Below are 17,500 nucleotides of genomic sequence, written 5' to 3'. Positions count from 1 at the left end.
CTGATTGGGTTTGGGGTCGGTCATAAGCCCAACCCACGCCCCAAGCCTACTGGACTTAGCCCACGGCCTTGTCCAAGGACCCAACAGCCCATGGCCTAATGGCCGGACCTCACAGCCTGCCACTGACCCGGACCCGGACCATCGGCCTAAAACACGAACAGTCTGTCTAGCTGAGATGAGCTGACTCCCAGCTGCCTCAGCTGAGTGAGCTAGTAGTCCAGCCAGTGGAGCTGACTTAGTAGTGGCTGAGCTGGAGTGAACTCAACCTAGCTTCGTTAAGCTGGTCGAGCTACTTCTCTATCTCGTCCAGCTACCGTCTTACTCGTCTTAGCCGTCTCTTTGCTCTTATAAGGTTAAGTCTAAGTTTCCTTATGTCCTTAACCTTCTTTCTTGACCATGGAACGCTTGCCTTGATGTCCTAAGACTGGCTGGTACGTTTCCTCGAACCATGGCCGTCCCAACAATCCTTTCCAGGATTGGGGGCGTGACAAGTCTCCCCCACTTGTAATGGATTCGTCCTCGAATCCGGTAATGATTATACCTTGTCCCAAGACAAAATATTCCAACCGAACTTATTCTTGTCTTGATCAGAGAATAGAACAAGCTTGATTCAAAACCACCAAATGACCACTTCGATGTACCAGTCAAGTCCTCACGAACTTGTTCCAATCTTTAGGCTGCTCGTCCTACAACAAGTCCTAACAGATTGTTATGGTTCTTTTGTCCTTCATGGACAATAAGGTTCATGACCTCAGCCACAACGTAATGGATCATCCCCTTAACCGGCCACAACCTTTTCAGGCTTGGCCACATTGCGATCTTAGTCCCTCCAGACTAAAAACGCCTCAGACTTGACTTCTGTCCTTCAGTGGACTTTGTCATAATTCGATCCTGGTCCTTCCTTGGACTCGATCGTACTCTGGTCCTGGTCCACTCAGGGACTCGACCGTTTCACCCCGACCATAGGTCCATCTCCGAATAGGTCGTGGCCTGATCCTCGTCCTTTACTGGACTTGATCATTCTTAACCTTAGGTCAAACTCCGACATGGTTGTACTGCGACCATGGTCCTCTCTCGGCCGGAGCCGACAGAAACGGATTCTAGGACAGCGGAGCTGTCCCTGGCTCTAGTTCAATCGTAAATGGATCCGACCTATCAGGGGGGACACCCTGAGGTACCTGGAACCCATCTGGGAACTTCGACACCAACGAATCCTCTGAAAGGTCTTTCAGACAGACAGAACTGCCCGGCTCTATAGTTGTAATTGTAGCCAAAAAGGACTGACAACCCTGTTCCAACATCCGAATCGCTCGAACTGCTGAAACCACTACTTTCTCTTGAGCCGGACACAGACATTGGTACTGGATCGGATGAAGCCCAGTCTCCAATTGCACACGACCTCTATGGCAATCGAGAGTGGCCCGATACTTTCCCAACCAGTCCATACCTAGGATCATCTCGTGATTCTTTAGGTGGACACATACAAGATTCACAGGGAAGACCTTTCCCTGGATCTGCACTGGGATATTCGACATGAGACCTAGTGAGTTCCTGGCTTGCCCACCGGCTGCCCTCACTATCCCAAAATTATCACCAGCGTACAGACAGAACAGACCCTTTCCGACCAGTCCCGGACTCACAAAACCTATGTGTAGCCCTGCGTCGGAAAGTACGTGGGTTTTTACACCACCAATCATGAGGGTTCCTATCAGAGACCCCCATCAGAATCCCCTAGACTATTCTAGGTTCCAGACAAAGCATTACTACTTGAATGTAAAAAGATAAATTTAGAGATTGCCAGAGATCAAATCAAAAGATCCGGAAGCCCGTCGTCTCGTGACAGTTCATACACCCTTGGTGTTGTGGTTGGTTTGCCTTGGGACGCCTTGCCTGTGTCTCCACGGCCCTTCCCCTGACTTCCTTGCAGCTTGGGACACTCCGAATGGAAATGTCCTTGCTGGCCACAATGGAAACAAGTCATCTGGCCGCTTCTACCAGACAGGTTCAGTCGAGGACAGTTTTGAACCTCATGGTCCATGCTGCCACAACGAACACAAGCCCCCTTGGCCTTCCAGCACTCACCGGTATGGTTCCGTCCACATTTGGAACACGCAGGTTGGCAACCAGAGGTCTCACCTCCGTCCACCTGGTCCCATTTTCTCTTTTTATCATTAGTCTTGCCCGATGGGCCAGACTGTGGCTTAGCCTTAAGCTTAGCTTCTTCAGCTAAGTTAGACTCCAACAAAGCCACCCGTTCCACTTCCAGTGGATACCTAGATGAGTAGCATTTCGGTTTAATCACACATTTGGAAAATGTCTCACACCATTCTCCAAAGCGTCTTACTATTGCGAATGCTGACACCATTCACAACAGAAATTATAATATACCTCAATCCCCATCATACTAAGATACTTAACATCATGTTCTTCCAATGATTGGAACGAACACCCTGAGTTTCCTCAATTCTTTCTTTGGACGGATTCAGATTGGAATTGATTCATTCCATCCAACTAGATCTAAGGAAACCTACCTTGACGTATACCGAGTCCTAGCTGATCCATCTGATCACAAGTCCACTCGTGTACTGGTCATGTAGTGTCTCCTTTGAGTCAGATTTAACATTGCATATGCTTTACATATTATGAACGGCCATCAAGGGATAACACTAAACTTCTGTAGAGTGCTGCACGTTTATTTCAACCTAAGCCACTCTCTGGTCCATGTTACTTCCCTTGTCCAGGTAATCCATAAACAAGTTTTGCATTGCTTCCATCCCTTCCAACCCGTCTATTACTTCTTAATAACTAGATCGACCAACCTTTCTGTTTTTAGGATCTTGCCCTTGGAAAATGTATCTTGGCTAAGCCGGGTCATCTTAGAATTCCCACATTCACAAGCATGATACCCTAGCTTACCTCAACTCTTTCTTGGCTCACCCCAACTAAGGTTTCATAGTCATCATAGTTTTGGAAATAATTTCGGTTTGGAAACCAACATCATAGAGCGTTGTCCTAAACAGGATCAAGCATGCTCTGATACCAACTTGTAAGACCCGATCCCGGCCGCCTAGGCCAACGTCGATGCCTCACGTCGCTCGGTCCACTTCCTGGCCGAACCTCTTAATTTTCGCCCTTTATTTATAATATCGCCTAAAGGCGAGGGCTAACTTAGATCTTAGCTAAAGACTTCCCTAGTCATTAATAGCCTAGATCCTATCAACAGATACGCAGCGGATTATTCTGTAGTTAACCATTGGTCTAAAACCAATCAAAACACTTGTCTGGTCGAATCACCTTAGCCTTGGTCAGTTTACTCAACTACCAATTAGCTTAAAGGTCAATCCTAAACCCAAACCAAGCCATACAATTCTGAGGTTCCATTCCCCTAAACCATTCTATCTAGATCTACATAAGTAAATGCTAGATCATACCTTTGCCACATCTATGGAGCTTATTAGCTCATCGGTCCTCCATTGACTCGAATCGCTCTTGCTTAACAGCTGGACCACGATCACTCAATGATCTTACTTAAGGTCCTTATCTTGACTCCTGCATCAAACAGCTCCCCTAGGTACTTAGTCATTCAACCAACCATCCCCACCGACATAAGTAACCTTTGAGAAGTCTTTGAAAGGATAAGGGTATGTATTTGGCCTATCTCGGCTCAAGCACAATCCAAAATCCTTTTGCCTTATAGGCAATAGTACCAAGTCCATCTTCTGGACTGACAAAGCTCATGAGATCCTAAGTCAATCAACCAACCATCCTCACATGACTTGGAACTGATGAGTCATCATCTGGCCTGACCGGCCTTGGGACTTAACCCAGACAACAGATATGATTTGTTCATACCAACCGATGCATTCATTAATCAGGTTAGGACCGACACCTTGAGCCATCATTCAGAGGTCAGGTCGTCCATACTCAACCATGATCAGATCTTACACGGCCTTCCTTGAACAATCACACCTAAGCTCAATACTTATGGTCTACGACACATAGTACTAGCCATACTCTTCGTCATGACTCTTAGCCAATCTCGAAGTTATCAACACCAAGGTTGATATCTAGAAGCATCACACCAATACTCTTACTCCAGCAACATGATTATCCATACTAGTGTTCGGCCATCGAACCATCGTCATGAAACATGATCCGACCACTACACTTGATAAGCCATCGTCCACTTAGCATGCACTGATATGACCGGCCTTCCATTGCCATCATGTGGGTCTACGCCCTACATAAGGCATATGGCGCCTATCCTACTCACCAACCCGAGGTTGATTGTAAGATATCCTACTTAGCCTTTGCGGCTAGAACCATCCAACCTTAGCCGGATTGTCCATAGTCCCGTCTAACCGTCTGATTAAGATCTAGGTGCGATCGGCCAATTATAAGTCCGGCCCAAAGGCTCACGGACCTTCTTACCTGATCCGACCCAAAGCCTGGATCCATACCACAGAGTAAGGCCCAAGACCAAACCGGATTGCCTTGCAACCAATCAGACCTTGCGACACAACACTCCGGTTAAACTAACCGTCCGTCCGTTCGACTATGCAGCCGCGGACTGTCCACTTGGTTCGGCCTAAGCCTTGAACCAATGGCACCGTTTGGAACTCACACCCTTTGGGAACTAGTACCCTTTGGACACACGTGCCTCTTGGCAAGTCATGACCCTTGGCAACTCGCACCCATTCAGATGTTCCAACCGTTCGACCTAACCGTCCGTATGGACTGTCTGGTCCGTGCGTGTGTCCGGCCTATGGCCAAAGGACCACGCCTTAACCTACACAAGTCATGAACCATTGTGACTGTTCAGGGAAGGGTTGCAACCGTTCAGAACAGAACAGAACCGCCCCTATCCAATCGGATCACCTGAGGCCGGTTTAGACCATGCGCGCGCCTAACTCGACGGTTATGGACCGCGACCGCATTACTCAACCAGAACCACGGTTATAACTTATAACCAATCCCAACACATCAACAAGGCCACGCCAATGTACAGAAGGAGTAGAAGAAGAACTAGATGAAAAGAATAAGAAGAATAGGATACAATCCAAACGCCCATGGCTAGACCGGTTCGGACTGTCCGATGGTCTTAGCCGATGAGTCGGTGGTTACCCCACTGACCCTATCTGACTGAACCACGGCTTTGGAGTCCTTCTCCAGACCTTTCTCTATGCCTTGGGTATTCATAACCACACGGCCTCCTCTCTCCTAAACCGTTCTCCTTGCCGGAGATACTAAACCACCACGACCGGCCCTTTTCCGGCCGATCTCTTGGCCGGGACTCTCTCTCTCTCTCTCTACGTTTTTCTCTGAGTATTTTACTCTGGAAATGGATAATGAAATCGACAGGAGAGCCCCCATATTTATAGAAAACGAGGGGGTAAGTCTTGTCCCACGAACAGGCACGACTTGCTAGCGAATGGGCACCATCGGCCAAGGGTTGTGCCCTCTCGGCCACTTGCATCCCTTCGCCCTTTCTGATTGGGTTTGGGGTCGGTCATAAGCCCAACCCACGCCCCAAGCCTCCTGGACTTAGCCCACGGCCTTGTCCAAGGACCCAACAGCCCATGGCCTCATGGCCGGACCTCACAGCCCGCCACTGACCCGGACCATCGGCCTAAAACACGAACAGTCCATCTAGCTGAGATGAGCTGACTCCCAGCTGCCTCAGCTGAGTGAGCTAGTAGTCCAGCCAGTGGAGCTGACTTAGTAGTGGCTGAGCTGGAGTGAACTCAACCTAGCTTCGTTAAGCTGGTCGAGCTACTTCTCTATCTCGTCCCGTTACCGTCTTACTCGTCTTAGCCGTCTCTTTGCTCTTATAAGGTTAAGTCTAAGTTTCCTTATGTCCTTAACCTTCTTTCTTGACCATGGAACGCTTGCCTTGATGTCCTAAGACTGGCTAGTACGTTTCCTCGAACCATGGCCGTCCCGACAATCCTTTCCAGGATTGGGGGCGTGACAGTCGCAATAGTAATTCAACCTAGTACGAGAGGAACCGTTGATTCGCACAATTGGTCATCGCGCTTGGTTGAAAAGCCTGTGGTGCGAAGCTACCGTGCGCTGGATTATGACTGAACGCCTCTAAGTCAGAATCCGGGCTAGAAGCGACGCATGCGCCCGCCGCCCGATTGCCGACCCTCAGTAGGAGCTTCGGCTCCCAAAGGCACGTGTCGTTGGCTAAGTCCGTTCGGTGGAAGCGCCGTTCGGACCGCCTTGAATTATAATTACCACCGAGTGGCGGGTAGAATCCTTTGCAGAAGACTTAAATACCCGACGGGTATTGTAAGTGGCAGAGTGGCCTTGCTGCCACGATCCACTGAGATTCAGCCCTTTGTCGCTAAGATTCGACCCTCCCCCTTTCCAATCACATGTTCCTCCCCAAAACGTTAAAAAACAAAAAACCCAAAAAAATTCAAGTATATAAGAAGATCCCGTCGGAGGTTCAAGATTTTTACTTGGTGAAATTCACTCTCAACCTAATATTTCAGATTGGCCGATGAAATGCAGCCCGCATGTGCACAAGTCTCGGCCAAAGGCATCCTTGTTGGGGTCAAAATCGGTCACGACGGAATAAATGTCTGAAAGTCCGTAAAAATCAGCATCAATGTTTTTACGAAAAGTAATCTTCGTAAATATATCTTTACGAAGAGCCTTGCAGTAAAAATCTCATCCAAATCTCAATCGAACCACTAAATACCGATTGTCCGAAGGCAACGGACATGTATCCAAATCGGCTGCGGACAAGCTCGAGTATGGAAATCAGACCGCGGACAAGCCAAGCTCGATCGATACGCGGTGACCAAGCATGCACACAGCTCGGTCGCTACATAGCGATCGAGCTCGAGCCAAGCTCGGTCGCTACGTAGCGACCAAGCCCGAGCCAAGCTCGGTCGCTACGTAGCGACCGAGCGTCCAAGCCTGAGCCAAGCTCGGTCGCTACGTAGCGACCGAGCGTCGAGCCTGAGCCAAGCTCGGTCGCTACGTAGCGACCGAGCGTCCGTCTCGCTCGGTCGCTACGTAGCGACCGAGCCCGATGTGGAAACTGAAATTCGCACTGTCGATTTCCGTTTAAATAAGGAAACTAGGAAAACCCTAATTTTCCAGAGGACCCGGATATCTGTTAATTACCACACGTCAAGCAATCAGAACACGAGAACAACAACGATAAAAATAAGAAATCGAAAAGAGAGCAAAGAAGATCTTATTCCGAATCTGCGTATGAGCGAGGTATAAGCCTGGGCTCGAGAGCTGTCGGCGAGATTCCTAGTTCTAGCAACCCTAAGACGGCTAAACCTAATTGAGTCGCAGCTCGAAATAACAAAAACGGAAAATTGCCTAAATTGCTCTAAATGCTAAGTTTGCTCTGAAAAATTCTCCTCCTTGCTCCTCGCCTAGGACTCCTTATATACTAGCTCCAAGGTCGGTTTACGCTTTTACTCTTCTGCCCTTCGGCCGTCATAGCATAAAAATGGAGATATTCCATTTTTCCCGATCTTCACAATTATCTTCAAAACTTCCGTATTTATCCGCGGAAACTTGACATTTATCCTTCCTCGTGGGCCAAGCGTGAACCATGCTGTGGTTCACGGGCTTTTGGTTAGGAAAAATCGTAGGATGTGCCTCGAGTCGTGTTTTAGGTCCCTTTGGGCCGTCTTCCGACTCGACACGTTTACTACGAGTTTTTCACGGTTTCTAATCCGCGAAGTTTGATGGATGAATTAGAATTGCGGGAAACATGGACTGAGCTTGCTACGGTCTTCGGGAGATAGCATTCGAAGGTTTGACGAGAATGCAAGGACTGGTGTTGTATCGATGTTCGGAAAGGTTCAATCGCTACACAGCGACCGAACTTTGGCTCGAGCCCGGTCGCTACGTAGCGACCGAGCGAGACGAGTGCTCAGTCGCTACGTAGCGACCGAGCTTTGGCTCGAGCTCGGTCGCTACGTAGCAACCGAGCTTGGCCGAGCTCGGTCACTACGTAGCGACCAAGCGGGACGATCGCTCGGTCGCTACGTAGCAACCGAGCGGGATGATCGCTCGGTCGCTACGTAGCGACCGAGCAGGACGATCGCTCGGTCGCTACGTAGCGACCGAGCTTGGCTGAGCTCGGTCGCTACGTAGCGACCGAGCGGGACGATCGCTCGGTCGCTATGTAGCGACCGAGCTTTGGCTCGAGCTCGGTCGCTACGTAGCGACCGAGCGGGACGATCGCTCGGTCTCTACGTAGCGACCGAGCTTTGGCTCGAGCTCGGTCGCTACATAGCGACCGAGCGGGACGATCGCTCGGTCGCTATGTAGCGACCGAGCTTTGGCTTGAGCTTGGTCGCTACGTAGTGACCGAGCGGGACGATCGCTCGGTCGCTACGTAGCGACCAAGCTTGGCTGAGCTCGGTCGCTACATAGCGACCGAGCGGGACGATCGCTCGGTCGCTACGTAGCGACCGAGCTTTGGCTCGAGCTCGGTCGCTACGTAGCGACCGAGCGGGACGATCGCTACGTAGCGACCGAGCTTGGCTGAGCTCGGTCGCTACGTAGCGACCGAGCGGGATGATCGATCGGTCGCTGCGTAGCGACCGAGCTTGGCTCGGGTTTGGTTGCTACTTAGCGACCGGACGGCGTGTATACATAGCGACCGAGCTTGGTTTGTTCGGTTTGAATCCCAAAGGATACTTCTTCGAAAAAACTTCGTATAGGTTATTTTTACGAAAATTACATCTCTTCTTTTACTATCTCTTTCGGAAATACGATCTCCGAGGATTTTCGGGTGGTAATTCCGTCGTAACCGTTTTTGACCCCAACAGTTACCCCCCAGCCCGTTAGGATCATGCATCGTAGGATCCTAGCGTGCGGTTAGGCATGTTTGGCAAGTTAGGCGTGATGGATGGAATTAATATCCGAAAGTCCGAGCTTGAATAGTAAATCCTCATGTCTTATAAGAAGGGAGGTAACTTGTTCCATAATTTTTTCACTTTCTTGTTTTTCTCTAAGATCTTTAAAAAAAACTTTCTATCTTTCTCTCCACCCTTTTCCTCTATTTCCCTCAAGAGAAGTGTAAAGATGTCGAGCAAGAAAAAGATTGCGAAAAAAGGGTCTTCGTCCGCGAGTCCTTATGAAGAGCTCGTCGTTCCGAAGATGGAGTTCGTGCCTCACTCGGTGCATCCTGCCGAGAACGAGGCATGGTGGGTTGCTCATTATGGCTCGTTGACCCCTCCCAAGGAGAAGCCGTTCCCGGTCCTGGTCCATCGTGGAGTCGAGGAAGAGGATGCAAGCAGGACTACTGACGAGTTCCTCGCGACGATGCGATCGTTCTACCACATCCCGGATACTGTTGAGTTCCGGGTTCCCTGCCGCCGGGAATGTGCTAACAACCCCCCCCCGGAGGGTTACTTTACTTGTTATGAGGCGTTCGTAGTGCGTTGTCGCCTATGGTTCCCCATACCCGAAATTCTCGTCCGAGTGTTGGACCGTTTCGAAGTTGCGATAAGTCAGTTGACACCCCTTGCCATTCAGCACCTTATTGGGATCCTGATCCTAAGCTACGAGCATGGCCTTTCCCTATCCGTCGATCATTATGAAGCGCTTTTGAGGATTCAACTTGTCAGGGGTACGGATAAGCATAGGTTGGTCCCTCGGAAATTTATGTCAGTGGTTAAGAAGTTTATTTTGAACTTCAACTCGTGGAAGAAGTTCTTTTTCTTTGTCCGTATAGACGCTGCATCCGTCGAAGAGAGTTGCATTCCATTGTTCCGGAGGTTACCAAATGATCGTCCCTTTATCAACCCTTTTGCTCCGTTCCCCGAGGACATCATTTCGGTGAGGGATCTTCTCAGGAATGGTCCCTTCTTCTGGACTTCTTTACGCCGAAGAGGGTTTGGAAGGCACTGAAATTCGTGCAACCCGGTCCTGCTTTGGATGCGGACACGGGAAGCGACTCCAAACCCGACGACCAGAATCCCGTCGAAGCTCCGACAGCTGCGCCGGAGTCGAGCTCTTGGAAGGGAAAAGATGTCGATCTTGGCGACATAGAGTTTTCGATGGATGACTCTATGCTTCCAGGATGGGATCCGAACCTCGCTTACGGCGACGGGAGCGGTTCGAGCGAGGCCCCTATTCCGGATTTCGATGATTTCTTTGCTGGGCTGCCATCGGGTTTTGATGCTCCTCCTCCTACGAAGAATCGGCGAGGCCGAGAGTCGTTGCGGAAGGATCTCGCATCATCAATGGGGTTAGTTTTTTTTGAGAATTTTTTTTTTTTTTTTGGTGATTGTCCTATGTATATATTTATAACATGCCAATTGATTTTGCAGGGCCTGAGCTTGCTGGGCTCGGCCATTGAGGCGGGCCATAGAGAAGCCATGGTCTACCGCTTCAAGGCGGAGAAAGCGGAGCGGGATCACGCTAGCGTGCAAGGAGAGATGCTGGAGCGAGAGGCGCAGCTTACTCGTGATCATGCGCGGGCTGTTCGTAAAGCGGAGAGGAAACGCAAAAGAGAAATAGTCGAGGTGATGAAGGCTCGTGCATGGTTCCAGGTTGAGTATGGGAACCTCAAGAATGCCTTTACCTCGGTGGGTGACTTTCGCGAGTGCCGCGGTTCGGTCGGAAGTCTTTGGAAGACGCTAGCCGATGACTATGTGTTTGAAGAGCTTTGGCTCGAGCTCGGTCGCTACGTAGCGACCGAGCGGGACGATCGCTCGGTCGCTACGTAGCGACCGAGCTTTGGCTTGAGCTCGGTCGCTACGTAGCGACCGAGCGGGATGATCGCTCGGTCACTACGTAGCGACCAAGCTTGGCTGAGCTCGGTCGCTACGTAGCGACCGAGCGGGACGATCGCTCGGTCGCTACGTAGCGACCGAGCTTGGCTGAGGTCGGTCGCTGCGTAGCGACCGAGCGGGATTATCGCTCGGTCGTTGCGTAGCGACCGAGCTTGGCTCGGGTTTTGTTGCTACGTAGCGACCGGACGGCGTGTATACGTAGCGACCGAGCTTGGTTTGTTCGGTTTGAATCCCAAAGGATACTTCTTCGTAAAAACTTCGTATAGGTTATTTTTACGAAAATTACATCTCTTCTTTTACTATCTCTTTCGGAAATACGATCTCCGAGTATTTTCGGGTGGTAATTCCGTCGTAACCGTTTTTGACCCCAACAGTTACCCCCCAGCCCGTTAGGATCATGCATCGTAGGATCCTAGCGTGCGGTTAGGCATGTTTGGCAAGTTGCGTGATGGATGGAATTAATATCCGAAAGTCCGAGCTTGAATAGTAAATCCTCATGTCTTATAAGAAGGGAGGTAACTTGTTCCATAATTTTTTCACTTTCTTGTTTTTCTCTAAGATCTTTAAAAAAAACTTTCTATCTTTCTCTCCACCCTATTCCTCTATTCCCTCAAGAGAAGTGTAAAGATGTCGAGCAAGAAAAAGATTGCGAAAAAAGGGTCTTCGTCCGCGAGTCCTTATGAAGAGCTCGTCGTTCCGAAGATGGAGTTCGTGCCTCACTCGGTGCATCCTGCCGAGAACGAGGCATGGTGGGTTGCTCATTATGGCTCGTTGACCCCTCCCAAGGAGAAGCCGTTCAAGCTCCTGACTAAGGTGATATCTATCCTTGCATCATATTTCATTAGCTTGCATTTGCTTTCATCATAAACCGAAAATCCATAAAAACTGTTTTTTTTGCATTTTTGTGTTCTTGTTGCATTCATAAAATCAGAAAATATGAAAAGGGAAGACAAGTTTATTTTCGTGTAGATCATCTAGGATTCAAATTTTATTCATTAGCTTGTTTGCATTCATTCCCCCCAGCTCCACTTGCCATTTTTTAGATTTGTGCATTCATTTCAAAAAAAAAAACAATATCTGCATTTAGGTTGTTTCCATTTTCTTTTTGCATTGCACATCAAGTCTAAAAATTCAAAAAAAAATCATCCTAGTTATTGTTTCATGCCATATTAGTTGGTTCATTTCGTGATTGCATCAGAAAAGAAAAATAAAATATTTTCAAGCTTAGTTTATAACTTTTGCATAAGTGGTTTAATTGTTTGCATCAAAGAAATTTTTTTTAAAAAAAAAACAAATATCAGCATTAGTTTTCTTTCCATATTTTCTTTTCATTTGTGTTTATTATCATATCATATTGATTCATTTCGTGTTTGCATTGAGAAAACCAAAAGAAAAATAATTTTTGCATACTTTATTTCATTTCGGTTTGTAATTGCATATTTTCTCGGTTTAGTTTAAATTGCATTGTGCACTTGATTTATTTTGGTTCGACCAGACCTTCCCATTTCTTCACTTGATCTTTGAGAGTGTTTTCAGGAAGCCATGGTAGGAGAAACACACGGCCAATGTCAGATGGCCAAACAGAACCAACATTTGACAGCTTTGCAAGAGGTTGATCTGATTGCACAGCTGAGGAAAAGAAAGAAGAAACAAGGCCAACGTCCACAGCCAGGAGAAAGGAGATTTGGAGATGCTCCAGAGGCTGTCTATGTCGAGCCCAAGCCACCAGATCCTTCAAGGATCAATCAAACCCCAACTTCTCAAACCCACAAACATCATGTTGTTAATTCTCAATTTAATTATAACTCTTTTGCTGATAAAATTAAACTCTTTACATTTTCAGGAAAAAGAGGTTATCTAATATGGGAAAGGAACCTTGATGAATGGTTTCACTACAACAACATCTTGAAGAAAGAGAGGCTTGCTTAAGCCATTGAACAACTTAGAGATGATGCCTTTGAATGGTGGGTACAAGAAGAAGGTGATAGATGGTTTTACAAGGAGCCAACTATCAAAACATGGAGAGCTCTTAAGGAAGTCATGAGATATGAGTTTGCACCAAAGATTACAAGTTCTGAAATCCAAGAACTATATCCAAGGAGGTATCCAACTCATGGTTCCAAAGAAGCAAGAAAAGATGTACCAAAAGAAGGTCATAGAAGCTTGATCCATCAAGACCAGATTCGGCCAAACCAGAAGCCCACGGTTTTCTATGATCAAAACCAACCTATTGAGGTCCCAAAGACCATGGAGGAGAAGAAGTTTGTCAGCCAAGACACATTGGCCAGACACAAAGAAAAACCAGACCAACTGATTTTTCAAGAAAAGGCCAAGGTAAGTTTTATACTTGATAAATTTGTTTGTAAATCATCTCCCACTGGTAGGAGTCACTTGTATTTGTCCAAGGATGATAACACAGGTCCTGAAGTCAAGAAAGACATGATCTCAAAGTCCTTGTTGGATTTAAAAGTTGTTCATGATTTAAGTCCAAGGAATGATGAGATTTCAAACCCAAAGAAAGAAGAGGCATCAAGCCAAGGTAAGTCTTCTAAATTTAAAGATTTAAAAGATCAGACATGTTCTAGATGTCATAAAAGAGGACACTTTGCTGTAGTTTGCTCTACTAAGAAAGCATTGATAGAAACATCACTAGAAGAGAAAACAGAATTATCTATGAAAAGTGATAGTTTTATTCAATCTGATTTATTGGTTCCAAATTCTTGTGTAATGCACTTGTCTTTGTCAAAGGGTGATGTAACAGGAACTAAGGAGCATGAATTCAAAGGAGAGGAGCCACCAGGCGCCACACCTGTGATGGACCAGAAGATGGTTCAAGACACAATGCAGTCCATGTTGCTTAAAGAAGCAAAACCGGTCATAAAAGTATCCCACCAAGGTAAGTTTCAAACACCACCTTTGGATACTAGTACTGATGTGTGTGTTTTTGGTACAGGTAGAATAAATGAAAGCTATAAGATTATTGAAGTCCCAAAGAAAGAACCAGACCATAAGCTCAGCCATGAACTCACTCCCAAGTGGAAACCGAAATCTGAACAATCTATTGTTCAAGTTCCAAAACCTATGGTAAGATTCATTTTAGATCAGCATGTTCTTAATATTTCCATGACAGATATAATGCACTTGCTTTTTGTCCAGAGTGTTGAGATTATTTCAGGTTGCCAAGAAGAAAGCTTCAAAGATCCACCGGATAATCTTATGTTGCTAGGAGAATCAACTCCAAGGAAGATCAGAAACGTGGCCACCCAAACTTTAAAGGACCATCCACTCCAGAAGAGATGTAATGGCCATGACCATAGCATAGGCGTGAGCCTTTCACATCTTCTCAAAGAAGAGCCACCAGATGCACCATGCATCACCAAACCGAAATTATACCAAGGTAAGGTTCTAAACTCTCAAAAGAGAATGAAACCTGACTTGCTCTATCTTGATGCAGGTTATATAGTTTCGAGGTCGAAACCTTGTCAAGAGGGAGGGGATGTTGTGGTCACGAAATCCATGGTTCAACCAGAGTCTCACCAAACCGTCCAAACCGGCCATCTAGGAGGTACCAGCGACCGAGGTTCAGTCCAAGGCGTATATATATAGAACCAGAAGGACTTTCAACATGAAACCAATTTTATTGGATTCTACACTCAAGAAGGAGTCCATCACAATTGGAATCGAGCCAAAATATTCACGGAGCAAGAAGTTATGAATTTTACAAGTCAGAAGTTTCCCAACCCGTCCATCTGCGAGTACCCGACTTTAGAAGGAGATTCCAGCCCAAGGAAGGAGCGGCCTGAAGAAAAGCCCATATTGGAGTCAAGAGGAGTTTATCAGCTTACCAGAAAGTCCAAGATCAGGAGAAATGGCCACGGAATTATGAAGTTATGATTCAATCTCCAAAACCGGCCAAACCAGTTCTACACTTGCCTCAATTGGAAGCTAACCGGTTCAATCAGCTTCAAACCAGACATTGGCGACCAGGAGATCATTTCAACCAATCAGGAGATATTCTACGCATCCAGGAGGAGTTCTACAAGTTCATACCATGCACCAGCAACCATTGAATCAGGAGGATCCTCATTTACTTCAACTTGCCTTATTTGGAGTCTCAAGCATTAAAACTCTAACAGCTCTTTTTCCTTCAGTCTATGCACGACATCAGCACCTTCTAGACCATTAAGAAGATTCCCAGGAAGCTCACTTACCCCCTCAAACCGTCCAGATACAAGGAGGACACCATCTACATTCATTTGGCCAAGATTCTCATCATTAAGCCTCCAACGGCTAGTTTTCAAGGAGCCATCAATTCCTTTGCTTCCAAGTTTATTATTTCGATTTTTATTTCTTTCCTTATGTCATTTTATGACTGTTAGAGAGTCCTTGGTCGAGCCTATAAAGCTCTAGTCTTTGTGTCATTGTAAATCCATCTTTGAAAGTATTATGAATTATTCAGTTTTTCTAGTTTTGTCAAAACTATTGTTCTAAGTCTTTGAGTGTGTGAGAAACAACTCTGGAGCAACTTGACTTATCAAAGCCTCCTTTCACAGAGCTTTTGTGGCGTCCATCATCCCAACTCCATCCATTAATCGATCTTGAGAGTGATACACATCCAGCAAGACCGGTTCCATCTCATTCATCTCCCATCCATTGATCCTTGTTGAGATGATACACATCCAGCAACAAAGATCCCATATCCATCAATCTATCCCTTTTCTATTTGTTTTTATTCATATTATCATTTTGATTCATATTCATATTTTTTCTGTTTGCATTATAAAACTCTAAAAACTCATAAAAATCGGTTCTCATTGTTCTCAGTTGTAGCTTGGATCCAACATCTATCCATTCGTGGGTTACCCCCCCTGTGCCTACAACACACGGGAAGGGCCAGCATGCTGATATGTATGGTCAGCATGCTGATATGTATGGTCAGCATGCTGATATGAGTTCAGTACACGGATCAGTCCACGGGAAGGGCCAGCGTGCTGATATGTGTACTGACATGGTGCATCAGTTGTCCAGAATCAGTACACGGACAGTCCACGGGAAGGGCCAGCATGCTGATATGTGTGGTCAGCATGCTGATATATGTTCAGTACACGGATCAGTACACGGACAGTCCACGGGAAGGGCCAGCATGCTGATATGTGTGGTCAGCATGCTGATATATGTTCAGTACACGGATCAGTACACGGACAGTCCACGGGAAGGGCCAGCATGCTGATATGTGTGGTCAGCATGCTGATATATGTTCAGTACACGGATCAGTACACGGACAGTCCACGGGAAGGGCCAGCATGCTGATATGTGTACTGACATGGTGCATCAGTTGTCCAAAATCAGTACACGGACAGTCCACGGGAAGGGCCAGCATGCTGATATGTGTGGTCAGCATGCTGATATGAGTTCAGTACACGGATCAGTCCACGGACAGTCTGTGTGTGCTAACGGACAGGCACGGACGTCCTGCGTGTGCTGACGGACGTCCTGTGTGTACTGAACAGACAGCCCACGTGGGCCAAAATCACCCGAACAGTCCACAGGAAGGGCCAGCATGCTGATATGTGTACTGACGGACGACCACGGACGTCCTGTGTGTACTGACGGACGGCCACGGACGTCCTGTGTGTGCTGACGGACGTCCTGTGTGTACTGACAGATGTCCTGTGTGTACTGACAGACACACGGACACACACAGACAGCCACAGACGTCCTGCGTGTGCTGACGGACGTCTTGTGTGTGCTGACGGACGGCCACGGACGTCCTCTGTGTACTGACGGACGTCCTGTGTGTGCTGACGGACGGCCACAGACGTCCTGTGTGTACTGACGGATGGCCACTGACGTCTTTTGTGTACTGACGGACGTCCTGTGTGTACTGACGGACGTCCTGCGTGTGCTGACCGACACGAGACACACAACGGACGTCCTGGGTGTGCTGACGGATGTCCTGCGTGTGCTGACGGACGTCCTGTGTGTGCTGACGGACGTCCTGTGTGCACTGACGGACACACGACACACACGGACAGCCACGGACATCCTGCGTGTGCTGACGGACGTCCTGTGTGTACTGAACAGACTGCCCACGTGGGCCAAAATCACCCGAACAGTCCACGGAGAGTGCTGATATGTGTACTAATGGACAGCCGGACGTCCTGTGTGTGCTGACGGACGGCCACGGACGTCCTGTGTGTGCTGACGGACACACACGGACGTCCGTGTGTGTACTGAAGAGACAGCCCACGTGGGCCAAAATCACCCACAGACAGCCAAAATCACCCGAGAAGCCAAACATGCAAAAATTAATATTTTTGAAGAAAGTTTTCTGAAAGGAAACATCAAAAATATGTCAACAAAGAGTTTAGGATGTCAAGTGTTGATCCAAAGTTGCTGTAGACATCCGTTTAGACCACGAAACTCTGACCTTTGTAGCATGCAAAAGACATGGTTAGAAGCAAAAGAAATTTATGAAAATTTACCAGAAAATAGCTTTAACCATCCTTATGAAGCATGCAAAAAATCAGATTCAAATTCGAAGTATTTTTTTTTCATTAGAAATACTCCCCGGAACACAACCAATGTCTACTGGTGACATACTGAAAAAAAGAGTTTTGTATATATAAGGGGTAGGCACTCTCTTGAGCCTCCTACCCCCCAGTACCCGAACGGGTACGTAGTGTTGGATTGTTCGGTCCAACACTATCGAGGGC

The sequence above is a fragment of the Brassica rapa genome, unplaced genomic scaffold, assembly GCF_000309985.2.
Source record: "Brassica rapa cultivar Chiifu-401-42 unplaced genomic scaffold, CAAS_Brap_v3.01 Scaffold0302, whole genome shotgun sequence".
NCBI classification, from domain to species: Eukaryota; Viridiplantae; Streptophyta; class Magnoliopsida; order Brassicales; family Brassicaceae; genus Brassica; species Brassica rapa.
Note: the sequence above shows the minus strand (reverse complement) of the source record.